Source organism: Tursiops truncatus, chromosome 9 (assembly GCF_011762595.2).
Source record: "Tursiops truncatus isolate mTurTru1 chromosome 9, mTurTru1.mat.Y, whole genome shotgun sequence".
NCBI classification, from domain to species: Eukaryota; Metazoa; Chordata; class Mammalia; order Artiodactyla; family Delphinidae; genus Tursiops; species Tursiops truncatus.
The window spans coordinates 92,320,818-92,334,519 of NC_047042.1; the positions used below are offsets into that span (position 1 = coordinate 92,320,818).

Consider the following 13,702-nt stretch of genomic DNA (forward strand, 5'->3'; position numbering starts at 1 on the left):
ACGGCGTCACCCGCGTGTCACGGTCGTGACGTCACCTGAGGTGCGTGACGTGATCCTCGGAGCGCCCTGGCGCCGTCGTCAGGGGAGGGTATCTTGCCCTTCTGCTCACCTCCCAGCTCACACGTTTCCTCCACTCGGCCGTTTCCATGGCTCCGATTAATTCTCTTCTCTGTCCTAAGCCTGTTCTGTAATGTAGGATTTACTAGAAGAGGAGGATGGTGTTCGAGAAGAAGTTGAAATCCTAGAGGGAGAAAGACGGGAAGCCCATACTACTTGTGTTATTTCCATTATAACGAACGTCTCCGTGTCATAAAAATAAGACTTGAAACCCCGAGGTAGCAATAGTCAAGCAGAATTTGATAGAAATAGATTTAGGTAAAGACAAGTTACGAGAATGATGCTTGGATCCTTTTCATTAAAGGATTTGGCCTGTTAATAAAGTGGGTCTAAATGGAAGTCTAAAAGCTTTTCTTTTTTTGCTTCATCGTTCAGGAATGAAATGTTTAGTCTATTTTTCGTTTCCCAGATTCATTCAACAAATGTCAGTGGGTCGCTTTCTATGTTCTAGAGCCTGCACAAGGCATGGAGCATTCTAGACATTTGAAGCATCCAAACTTGAATCATTTTTATTTTTAGGAAAATCATTCAAAGTATTTTAAATACTTTTGTCCTGCTCATAAACAATATTCCAAGGAATTCTTTATGCCAAATATGCATGAAAACAAGAGAAGAGAGGTAAATTACCTTTGAGAGGCCCAATTACAGAATGGAATTAAAGAAACCCAATTTATTATTAAAAACACATGTATGTGAAAGGAAAGGGGAATATGAAAGGGAAAAAATCTAAGTAAGGGAGAAATAGGAGTGAGAAACAGTGGAAGTTACTGTGAGCTCCAAATGGTGTGCAGTTAATCACAAAGTAACGTAAACATCAAGTCATGAGAAGCTTTAAGTGTACTACCCATAGGGGGAAAGTCACCAGTGACCTTCTTGTATTCACCATGATTCAAGAGATAGAAAGCCGTCCTACTGACTTCTGAAGCGGAATGTCTGTGTAAGGATAGAGTTACCATGAGCCCAGGAGCAGACCCTTACTCCCAAGGTAAGGAGTTGTGTATGAGACTGCTTGTTTAATCAGGTTATTAATATTACCCTACATTGAAAAATACAAAATACCACTTATAGAATGAGCATGGTATGCTTTGTTAGCTTCTTTATACTTTCCCTTCCAAGTAGAGAAGTCGCCTTGAGGCACTAAATTTAAATCAAAAGGTGGCTTGACAAAAGTGTAAATGAAGATTATCCTAAGGGATAATGTCATCAAGCTCTACTAGTCTGAAGCACCCTTCTTTACTATAAGGAAATCTAAGCAGACAAACATAGAACCAGCAGCCAGTCATGGCACATTTTCCCCTTGATACCATCAGAAATACAATTAGCAGAGTTTTAAAAAATTCTCTAACAGTCCTATTTCATTTTCTAAAAATCAGCCCCTAGAAATATTATATCGTTATAACACTTCTTCATAACATTTAAAACTCCTAAGGTTTTTATTCCATTGGTTTCATTTTAAAGTATAGCCTTCTTTTTTTAAAAAATTTTTATTGGAGTATAGTTGATTTACAATGTTGTGTTAGCCTCAGGTATACAGCAAAGTGAATCAGTTATACATATATCCACTGTTTTTTTTTTTTAGATTCTTTTCCCATATAGGCCATTACAGAGTATTGAGTAGAGTTCCCTGTGCTATACACAGTTCCCTGTGTTCTTATTAGTTATCTATTTTATAGGGATTAATCCCAAGGATGCAGGGATTCTTCAGTATCCACAAGTATAGTTTTCTTTATCAGCCACAATATTTTACGTGATTGTTTTCTCCACAGGATGGCTGATCTCATCAGTTTAATGTTGATTCTTGTTAGCTTTCATTTATTCAGCATTTTCTGGGGACTTCCCTGGTGGTCCAGTGATTAAGACTCTGCACTCCCAATGCAGGGGGCCTGGGTTCCATCCCTGGTCAGGGAACTAGATCCCACATGCCGCAACTAAGAGCCCACATGCTCCAACAAAGATCCTGCACGCCTCAACTGAGACCTGGTGCAGCCAAATAAATAAATAAAACATTTTCTGACTTCGTCTTCAAATTCTGGATGTATCTTACTGATTTCCCTAGGCCATTCTAAAGACCCACAGGATCCACATGGGAAAATACAGAGAAAGCATAAACTTTGGACTCCAAAGATCAGAATTTCAGTGTCACCACGCCACATCTTGGCTATATAATCTCAAGGCTGATAAACACAAATACCTGTTTGTTGTTGTTTCAATCTGTAAAACGAGGGGAGTGATAATGCCAGTCCTATCTATCTGTATCATTGTGACGATCAAACATTATAGGTTTGCCCTTTGTGAAATATAAAGTTACCCTCTTGGTTAGAATTCAGACAAAGCATAGCAGACATGGCTTATTTCTGCTCCATGATGTCTGTGACCTCAGCTGAGAAGCTGAATGCCTGGAGGTGTCTGAATGCCTGGAGGTGTCTCAGTCATGGGGGTCTGGAATCACCTGGAGGCTGATTTCCTCGTATGTCAGCTGGTTGAAGCTGGGACCTCAGGTAAGGCAGTCAGCCAGGATGCCTAAATACTCTCTTCACGTGGCCTGAGCTTCCTCCTAGCATGGCTGCCTCAGGGTGGTCAGACTTGTAACAAGGCAGCTGAGGGCTCCATATACTAGGGTTCCTGTAAGCAAGGTGGAAGCTGTATTGCATTTTATGACCTAGTTTCCTAAGTCACACAGCATCACTTCTGCTGCATTTTATTGGATACAGGTAAGTCACAAAGTCCAGCCCAAATTCATGGAGAGAGACTATAGAACCCACCTCTCAATGAAAGACATGTCAAAGAATTTACAGACATATTTAACGTACAGACAGACTGTGTTTAGAATAATGGACTAGCTACTCTGTAGAAATAGCTGCTTATCCTCACCTTCTCCCAAGGGGATTCTACACTGAAACTCTCCCCCTTTTATTACTGAGAATCACCAAGACATATCTCAGTATGGTACAGAAGAAGGCCTTACCGTCTTTCTTTAGCTTCTGAGGCCCCCACTGCCTGCAAAACTAAATGCAGGTCCTTGGCTATTGGACACATCCTAACTCTCTCCTCTTGGGCATTTCCCCCCAAATCCCAATGCTGATGGGATTTGGTAGTGTTGATGTGCTGAAATCCACTACACAAAACAGTGGCACTGTGTTCTTGGAGCCTGTAATGAGCCAAGCCAGTTTGTGTTGAGCAGAAACAGAAATAACACCTCCCTTTTGTGTTATAGCATGCCATATGGGCATCAAAACAGTCTTATCTTGCATTTTAAAGTCTTCCAGACATTTTAGTCAACACAGTTCTTATAGCTTTTTCTCACCATCCCCTTTTCCCCTAGGGCATTCATGTATTCACAGGAAGCTGGGAAACAAATCTAGATGAGAAGCGCTACTCCGAACATTTTTCCAGAGGATGGCTGAGACACTGTTACGAAGCCTTGCTGGTAGGCCTGACCCTCTCTTCCCTGGAGATAAGTTTATTTCCGACTGGTGTTTCTAACCTGAATCCTGCATTCTATAGACACTGGATAGTCCCACCCATCAGCCAGACTTGCCCAGCGAGGTCTGATCCCACATGTATTGGTCAGCTACTCGAAAACAGGTAAGCAGCCTCTAGGAAGCTTCTATAGCTCCAACCATGTTCAATGCTGTAGAGCTCACCACAGTTTAATATTTTCTTTATGAATCAAGGTCATCATTACAAATAACACATTCTATATTGTTTAATTCTATATTGTTTAATAGAAGCTGTTTAGGTGTGAATAGAAAACAGAATCATAGAGTTGATTCCCCACCATCTTCCCACTGGGAGATACTTGGAATCTCCTCTGTGGAATTTTAAACTCTATCCAAGTACTTTAGTGGTAGGAACCTCACTAATACATACATTCAACTGTAACTTTTTTTTTCTGAAGTTAAATTGAAATCCTCCTCTTTATGACATCTGTATTCTGATTTGAGTTTTGCCTTATAGAGGAACACAAGATGAGTCTGTTTCTTGTTCTGTGTAACTGCTTTCAGATATTTGAAGGGAGTTCTCTCAAAGCATTTTCTCACCTTTCTGTGTACTCTTTTCAATGTTCCTGTTAAAATGTGGTCCCATGAATTAAACACTGTTCCAGATTTGATCCAACTAACAAAGAATAGAATCTCTCATTGCAATAACCTAGGAACCATGCTTTTGTTAATATAATCAAAAATCATATAAGCACCCATTATTGATACATATGAAGGTTACAGTCAACAAAAAACCTTTGTTGTTTCTTAAATAAAATGCTGTTGTATCAAGTCTAGATTTTCAGTCTTTTTAGCATTGGACATCTCTTCCACTGAACTCACATTTCTCAGACTTTAATTCTTGAAGGAAAACCTTGCTTTTTAATTCACAAAATTTGTTAGATATTACATTTCTAACATTTACCAAAGGATGTTTATATCAATATGTTATTTCATCTTATAACATCTTGCTTATACTATCCTTGGGTGTGTTAATAAGATACAGAGTTCTTTGAAATATTCTTTGTGAATTTGGTAATTTGGGGTATTAAATTTTTAAAGTTTGCTTTTATTGCAAGGTGTAGTTTTCCATATATATATATGGAAAACTATATCTATATAGTGAAAATAGTACCTGATAAGGGATGGGTCAGAGCAGGGTGGAGGAGATAGTGTGGGAGTGAGGCTTCTCTGAGTATACCTTCTAATATGGTTTTACTTTATGAGACATGTAAATAAATGAAAAAGTAAGATCTAACCAAATGAACCTAATTGTACATCAAATTGATAACATAGCTACACAGAGAAAATGGTTAATTCAAGTAGCTTCTGAATATAGTTTTCTGACTGTAGACTACGGTGGGTTTACACTGTTTTATTAGCTAAACTGGACTTGTTTCCCAGAATCCTCTTCCATCCTGTAAGACCTGCTCACCATCTCCTTAAATATATCCCATGAAAGGGTCCAAAACACACTCTCTTCACCAAAGATGTAAGAAATGGATTTAGAGCTCTGTGGTGACTCCCTTCCGTAAGACAGAACTGACAATAAGCAATACCATTTTGGTGGAGTGGCCTTTTAACTGTGGTGGTGAGCACTGGCTTCTCCTGCAGGACCCACATCACTGGAGTTGCCATGAGAACCTCAGGTAGTGAGAGTCTGACTTATACTGCAGTCCCTCCTCACAGGTTCCAGCAGCAGACCCAGAAACACCGGCCTCACAGAGACTGCTTAAACACCTCCACAACTGCATAAGATCAAATCCCTATAGTAAATTCCTTGTTATTTACATTTCCTAGGGCTTCTGCTTCTGATTACGTACTGACTGGAATAGATTCTAAAAGCAAAATTAACTACAAATAATCTTCAACTTTATTAAGATTTATTATTGGTAGTTATCTTGGTTTTGTAATTCTGAAACAATTTGTCATTATTGTGGCATAGAGCAAATGAGTACATATGTTGATATTGGCAATCGGGGTTCTTTCTGTGGAAAAAGTAGAAATACATATGGAACAGGGGAAGTTGAGGAAGAACCCTGTGGTTCTTGGTGTTGGATTTGAATTGGAAGTAGCAGTATTAACATAAGATTTAGGGGGAAAAATATATGTATATATACACATACTATAAATATACATACACACAAACACACACCTAGACATACTGTATAATTTTTAAAAGAATATATGCTAGTTAATATACAGAGAAGGAATGATACAATTAGGAAAATACATACTAATAAGTATATATATTGCGTTAAGAACATGCATGTACTATATAAGTACATATGCTATAAAAGTGTATACTCTTGTCCCTTGAATAACACAGGTTGGAGCTGCATGGGTCTGCTTATACACAGGTCTTTTTCAAATAGTAAATACTACAGTACTACATGATCCAAGCCTGGTTGAATCCACAGATGCAGAACTGCGGATACGGAGGAACCGTGTATACAGCGGACTAACTGTAAGTTATACATGGATTTTCAACTGCGAGGCGGGTCAGTGCCCCTAACCCCTGCACTGTTCAAGAGTCAACTGTAGGGACTTCCCTGGTGGTCCAGTGGTTGAGATTCTGCACTTCCCCTGCAGGGGGCACGGGTTTGATCCCTGGTCTGGGGAGTTCTGCATGCCATGCCATACGGCCAAAAAGAAAACAGAAGAATTCAACGGTATATACTTATAAGTATATAATCTATATATTTGTATCTATGGCTATACCTATGTAGAATATACGTGTATACTACATTACTTATGTGTATGTGTATATATATACAAGTACTTAAGTATTATGTATGTACTTACATAGATATATAATTTATTTTTTTAACAGAAAAAGCCAAATGAACTTTTTGGCCAACCCAACGCAGTATTATAAATAATAATATAAATAATATTATATATAATAATGTATTATTATATTATATATTTTAATATATTAAAATAATATAAATAATATATCATTCATATATTATTTTAATGTACTAAAAATATATACTAGGACTTCCCTGGTGGCGCAGTGGTTAAGAATCCACCTGCTGATGCAGGGGACATGGGTTCAAGCCCTGGTCCGGGAAGATCCCACATGCCACGGAGCAACTAAGCCCGTGCACCACAACTACTGAGCCTGTGCTCTACAGCCCGCGAGCCACAACTACTGAGCCCACGTGCCACAACTAATGAAGCCCGCGCGCCTAGAGTCTGTGCTCCACAACAAGAGAAGCCACTGCAATGAGAAGCCGGCGCACCACAACGAAGAGTAGCCCCCGCTCGCCGCAACTAGAGAAAGCCTGCGCACAGCAGCACAAGACCCAACGCAGCCAAAAACTTTTAAAAATAAAAAAATTTAAATAAAAATTTTAAAATATATATATACTATATAATAATTATAATTATTGTAATATATATACTATATAAAATATATAATTACATATTTTAATATATTAAAATATATAAATAATAAATAGTACAATATATAAATACTTATGTTTATATGTAGTCTATATAGATGTAGATATAGATTCAAAAGTTCTTAGCTCTGCCCGCCGAAAAAAGTGCCTAGGAGTAGTAGTAAGTATATCTGGTGCCTGGATCTTGGTTTTGAAAGGCCATTCTCCACGAAAAGTAACATGGGCTTTAAGAAATGGTTGATCCAGATCTAGGGAAGTATATGTATAAATTGAGCTTGCACAGGATGTGCCTTGGTATATGCAAGAGCAAGGATATGATAGAATTAGAAAAATTACCATTTTGCAACCACCAGTGTAATCATTACTCCAAGTCAGGACCATGAATAGTTGCTGAAACTATTATTGGGTAAAAGACTGTTAGGGAACAGGACCGTCTCATGGTTTCATAACACCACCGCACAGACCTCTTACTAATTATAAAGGGGAAGTGTATATTTACAGTGGAGAGATCTGGCAGCCACTCTATTAACCAAGTAATAAAACTTAGCACCACCAATAGGGGAACACTTCAACACTATGTAAGTCCTGATGCAGTACATAGTCTATGTAGTATTTGGGCCCAATAGGTTTAACCTGAATGTAATCATGAGGAGACAATCAAATCCAGAACGTGGGACGTTATATAAGACAACCGACTCTAACTCTTTAAAAATTCAATATTGTGTGGTCTTCCCTGGTGGCGCAGTGGTTGAGAGTCCGCCTGCTCGATGTAGGGGACACGGGTTCGTGCCCCGGTCCGGGAGGATCCCACATGCTGCGGAGCAGCTGGGCCCGTGAGCCATGGCCGCGGAGCCTGCGCGTCCGGAGCCTGTGCCCTGCGACGGGAGAGGCCGCAGTAGTGAGAAACCCGCGTACCGCAAAAAAAAAAAAAAAAAAAAAAATTCAATATTGTGAAAAATAAAAAGTCAAGGGCAGAGGACTATTCTAGTTTAAAACAGAGTAAAGAGATACAACAACCAAATGCAATACATGAAACTTAACTGAATCCCGGATAACAAAATAAACTATAAGAGATATTTTGGGGACAGTTGGGAAAATTTAAATGTGGGCTATATATTAAATGCTAATTGTGAATTAAATTAATTAATTTAATTAATGTTAATATTCTTATTCCTATGAGATGAGTGGTGAAGTGTTTAGGGCTGAAATGTCATTATATCTTCAACTTATTTTAAAATGGCTCAGAAAAGGGCCCCGGTCTGGGAAGATCCCACATGCCGCGGAGCGGCTAGGCCCGTGAGCCGTGGCCACTGAGCCTGCGCGTCCGGAGCCTGCGCTCCGCAACGGGAGAGGCCACAACAGTGAGAGGCTCGCGTACAGCAAAAAAAAAAAAAAAAAAAAAAAGGCTCAGAAAAAAATGGAGATAGAGATAAAGAAAAGGGGCAACCTAGACGGATATAGTAATGTGTTTGTAATACTATTCTTTTAACTTTTCTGTACATTTGAAATTTTTCCAAAAATGCTGGAAGAAACATTTTCTATATAAAAGTAATACGTACCTATGGTAATAAAACATTGTGGTAAGTTTCCAAAGGAATTTTTTTTCAGGCAATTAAAAACTTGTAAGGCATCTATTAATATTACATTAAGTTTTACCTTCTTACATTACCTGCCTAGGATTATTCCTGATAAATCTAGTTTGATAATACTTTTAATTTTCAGATACACTGGAATTAAACCATTTTGTATCATGATTTATAGACAATAAGAGTCATGAAGCAAAGTTCTGCTGTATCTTGCTCAGGTTTTAACAAGACCCTATAATGTACCTCTACCTATCAAGTGAGAATTTTCTCACATCTTAAATGTTGTTATGTTAATCTGTGTGTGTTTGGAGTACATATTTTTTATTTTAAATATTTGCAGCAAAACCTGTCCTAGTATCTTCTTGTTCTTAAGATATTTTTATGATGTCTCATAGTTCATATCTTCATTTATTCATTCACTCCACAAATACTTACTGCATACCTACTTGGTGCCAAACACTGCACTAGGCTTTTATGAAATCTGAACAATAATGAGAGTCTTAGATTTTGGTTTGTTTGTTTTAACACTTACCATCGCTTGGGAAGAGCCTCGTATACAGTAGATTGTTAAAAAGCAAATCTCTAATAGTACCCAACGTTAGAGACATCAGAACTTCTATTACTGGTTTTTGGTATTTAATGTCTCTAATGCTGATTTTTAAAACTGTGTTTTGCTTTTGTCTTCGATTCTTAGGTATAGAAACCTTTCTACGGGATCTTGCTTCCTACTTCACAGAGAAAATAGAGGCTTTAAGGCATGAACTCTTTAGTTTCCCCCAAGTGGGAACGTCTATGCATTTTTATTCATTCTCATCACCTTCCCTACTTCGCACTGTGAAGTGCCACTCCTCATTTACGCATCGACACTGCTGGCTGTCTCCTTTTTCTCAAAAATCTCTATTGCAGGCTTTCCTGGTGGCACAGTGGTTAAGAATCCGCCTGCCAATGCAGGGGACATGGGTTTGAGCCCTGGGCCAGGAAGACCCCACATGTCGCGGAGCAACTAAGCCCATGCACCACAATTACTGAGCCCATGTGCCACAACTTCTGAAGCCCGCGTGCCTAGAGCCCGTGCTCCATAACAAGAGAAGCCACCGCAGTGAGAAGCCTGTGCACCACAGTGAAGAGTAGCTCCCCCTCACCTCAACCAGAGAAAAGCCCACGCGCAGCAACAAAGACCCAACGCAGCCAAAAATAAAACAAATATATTAAAAAATATACTTTATAAAAAAAATCTCTGTTGCCTTAGATTCCATGACTCCACACATTTCCAGTACTCCTCATAAAAGGTTAGTTCTTTCTTGGTTTCCTTTTTGGGGTCAGCTTTCACCATCTGCAATTTAACTGTAGGTATAACCCGGGCTTCCATATTCTGCCAATTATTTTTTCTCATGAAACTCATTTTATCCTCTTATCAATTCCACTGGTTTTATTTGCAATGATAACTTCTACATCTATATCACAGTGTAGGTATCTCCACCTGGCCTCAACCTTCTGTATCCAACTACCTACTAAGTGTCTTCACTTGAGTATGTCACAGACACTGCAAACTCCACAAGTACCAAACTGAGCTCTACAATCCCACATTCTGCTTCAACAGCTGCTCATCCTGTATGTTTAAAAACACCTCGATGGCACCACCCTTTGACTTTTTAATTTAAATATAATGACTAAGTACATAACTTTGTTCTCTGATGTAGATATAACAAATCTTTGAGTTGATTTCTGTAATCCTTTTTAAGTAATTGAATTCAGCTACTTCTGAAGTTTTTTAGCAATAGATTGGTAAATGTATGTCTCTTCACCTTCACATCTTTTCTATTTTAGGTGTCCTCTGAAAAATCTGGAGTTTTCTCTTTTAAAATTCTTTTATTTATTACTCTGATAAATTTTTAGCTGTCTTTTTCACTCCTGGTTTCTTGTTTCAGCATCTGCCATGATCACTTCTCGGCACTTTTATTTTAATGCCTCAATATTAGATAATTTAAGCCAAATTTAACATTATAGCTTTGGGAAGCAAATATCCTAATTATTCAGACCCTTTCACACTGTTCAGAATTAGTGTGGTTTTGTAGGTAGCACTTTTCATATAAGAATTTTTCTTGCATGAATACAAGTATATCTTCCATGATTTTGTATAGGACAATAATTCACTCTCTAGGAAATGTTATTAGTTGCTAAAAGAATGAAAGACATTAGATGTTAGGAAATTAAGGTGCCAAGAACACTGTTACTTTAATGAGAAAATTGAATATTTTATCATATTTGCATTTCATGCTGTTTGATACCTTTGAAACATACTATAAGTGTGGTGGATTGTTCTGGATGAGACTAGGCCCAAAGATTTTTGAAACACTGAAGAGAGAATACAGTTAAAACTGCCATAAAACTTATAAGCAGGAGACTGTCAGAGGGAACAGAGCTGTAGTGGTGGCAGACAACCAGGCTGGACTCAACCAGAAGCTGAATTTTACTGCTACTGGGTTACAGGATGGTGATAAATGCAGACAGCAGCTTCATAATATTACTCTAACTTTAGAAGTTTCTCAATATATATACATTGAGGTTGGAACTCCCAACCCTATATGGAAGGATGCTTAGAGAGGTCTCAGCTTAAAATGAACAAGTTAAAGGCAAAACTGACACAATGAAGAAATTTAAAAGCCTTTTGCTATGGGACTTCCCTGGTGGCGCAGTGTTTAAGAATCCACCTGCCAATGCAGGGGACACGGGTTTGAGCCCTGGTCTGGGAAGATCCCGCATGCTGCAGAGCAACTAAGCCCATGAGCCACAACTACTGAGCCTGCCTGCTGCAACTACTGAAGCCCGCGAGCCTAGAGCCTGTGCTCCACAACAAGAGAAGCCGCCGCAGTGAGAAGCCCGCGCACCGCAATGGAGAGTAGCCCCTGCTCGCCACAACCAGAGCAGCAACGAAGACTCAACGCAGCCAAAAGTTAAATAAATAAATAAATTTATAAATAAGTAAAATAAAAGCCTTTTGCTAAAAGAATTGACATGGCTAAGTACTGAAGTATCAAAAGTGAGGATCATCCATCTTCTTAACTAGCTTATTTTTACTAAGTCTGAATGTATCTATTTATTCCCTTTGTTGAATTGACCTGCCAGTTATGAGGTGTTTGTGAGCTATAAACAATATTACAATTTTCTTGATAATATGGAACAGGTACAATTTCTTCAAGGCCATTATAGTTTTCCTCAAGACACTTGTCCTTGTAACTTGACCTTGCTGGATGTTGGAAACTTGAAGTTGTGGAAGGTGTAAAACCAGTTTTCCTTTCTCTGTCCCTGAAGACTTATTTCATTGTCAAGTTTTCAGCATAGAGTTAATTGCACATCTTTGGTTGTGGTTTATTTAATTATTCTCTGTGGGAAAACAGATCATAGGAAAATAGTTTGGAAATGTTAAATATACTCAGTAAATTAAAGATTTTTAAAATTTAGAAGTTACAAAGTTTTACTTCTAGAATGGGTCTAGATATAAAGCAACTACCCAGTCACTTTTACCTCTAAATACATATATGCATACATACATACACACATACCATCACTGTTAAATAACCACAGGTATTAGGTGTTCTGATTTAGATATATGCTTCTTTATCCTTTTGGATGGAGGTTGGAGAAGGCACATGGAGATGTTGATGTATTGTGCATTGAGGCAGATTAACCCAAAACCAGCTGGTTATTCCATGGCTAAGGCAAACTTTTGGTAGGGGATAATGTTGAGAGTTGCTTGCAGGAGATGAAGAATGAATGGAGAGGGGAAGCTGATGGCACACTTTGGTGAGAGACTTCGTAAGGTTTGCCTTGAACACCTGAGAAGCAGAGTACCATGAATGTAGGGAGCAGGCCTTTCTCCTCATACCTGCACAGAACCCAGGCCTGATCTGGAAATGTGCAAACAATTGGGCTGGCATTATCAAGGGGCTGCATCCTCGGCGTGAGTAGTGGGGAGCCTGCGAAGGGTGTCCTCAACATTCGTATCAGTGGTTCTCCTTCAGGCAATGTCAAGGACAGTCAACAGTGGCCAGGGGCACCGGAAGCAGAAGAGGAAGAACACAGTAGGTCCTGAGTGGGAGTTGGTTTGTGAACACCTGAAAGGCACAGGGTCAATGCTACACCATTCCAGGGACACTGTTCACATTTTACTTACTGTGAATCTCAGTTGTGCTCCAGGGAGTGACGTTCACCCAGGATATAATGTCAATTGTACCCCCTGGAATTGGGGAAGGTGACTGTCTGATCCTGGGACGCATCCCTTTTGCAGGTTCCCAGAAATAATTATAGGCTGCCTTAAATGGGCTGCTGAGGTTCAAACTATCAAACTGGTAGGGACACAAACCATTGTGATTTTGAGTTAATATATCCTCATTTTATTCATTTGGTCTGATAATATCTGGGAATTTGGATTGCTTAGTTTATACACTCTTGCCAGATATTGTTATGTTCTCTTACACAGGGACCCAGCTGGAGTCTCAGCAGTGTTCCAGATCCAAGTGTATTTGGAGGACTGGTGGGACATGCCTGCCGGCAGCCCATTTACATAAGGGATTAGAGTGCCTTGTAAATGGATCAAGGAACATGAACCAGTGTTGAAAAAGAGATTCACATAATAGTACATTACCTATTATTTAAATTGTTCTCCATTCCCACAGCTCTCACTCATACCTGAGGGGTTTTTTTGTTTGCTTGTTTTTTTAATTAATTATTTTATTTTGGGCTGCGTTGGGTATTCGTTGCTGCGCACTGGCTTTCTCTAGTTGCAGTGAGTGGGGGGTGCTCTTCGTTGCGGTGCGCAGGCTTCTCATTGCGGTGGCTTCTCTTGTTGCGGAGCATGCGCTCTAGGTGCGTGGGCTTCAGTAGTTGTGGCATGCGGGCTCAGTAGTTGTGGCTCGTGGGCTCTAGAGCACAGGCTCAGTAGTTGTGGTGCATGGGCTTAGTTGCTCCATGGCATGTGGGATCTTCCTGGACCGGGGCTCGAACCCATGTCCCCTGCATTGGCAGGTGGCTTCTTAACCACTGTGCCACCAGCAAAGTCCCCATACCTGAGTTTTGAGGTAAATCTGTAAAAAGGTATATCTGTTCAGTA

The 13,702-nt window shown here is 39.4% G+C and overlaps 1 long non-coding RNA gene across 1 annotated transcript; it reads left to right on the top strand.

Moving 5' to 3' along the window:
• The first annotated feature begins 32 nt into the window (after positions 1-32).
• On the top strand, positions 33-9,774 carry LOC141279585 (uncharacterized). The gene is made up of 5 exons (XR_012334122.1): positions 33-1,102; positions 3,440-3,544; positions 3,622-3,702; positions 5,926-6,063; positions 9,287-9,774. It is a non-coding gene; the product is annotated as an uncharacterized lncRNA (long non-coding RNA).
• Positions 9,775-13,702: the final 3,928 nt, after the last annotated feature.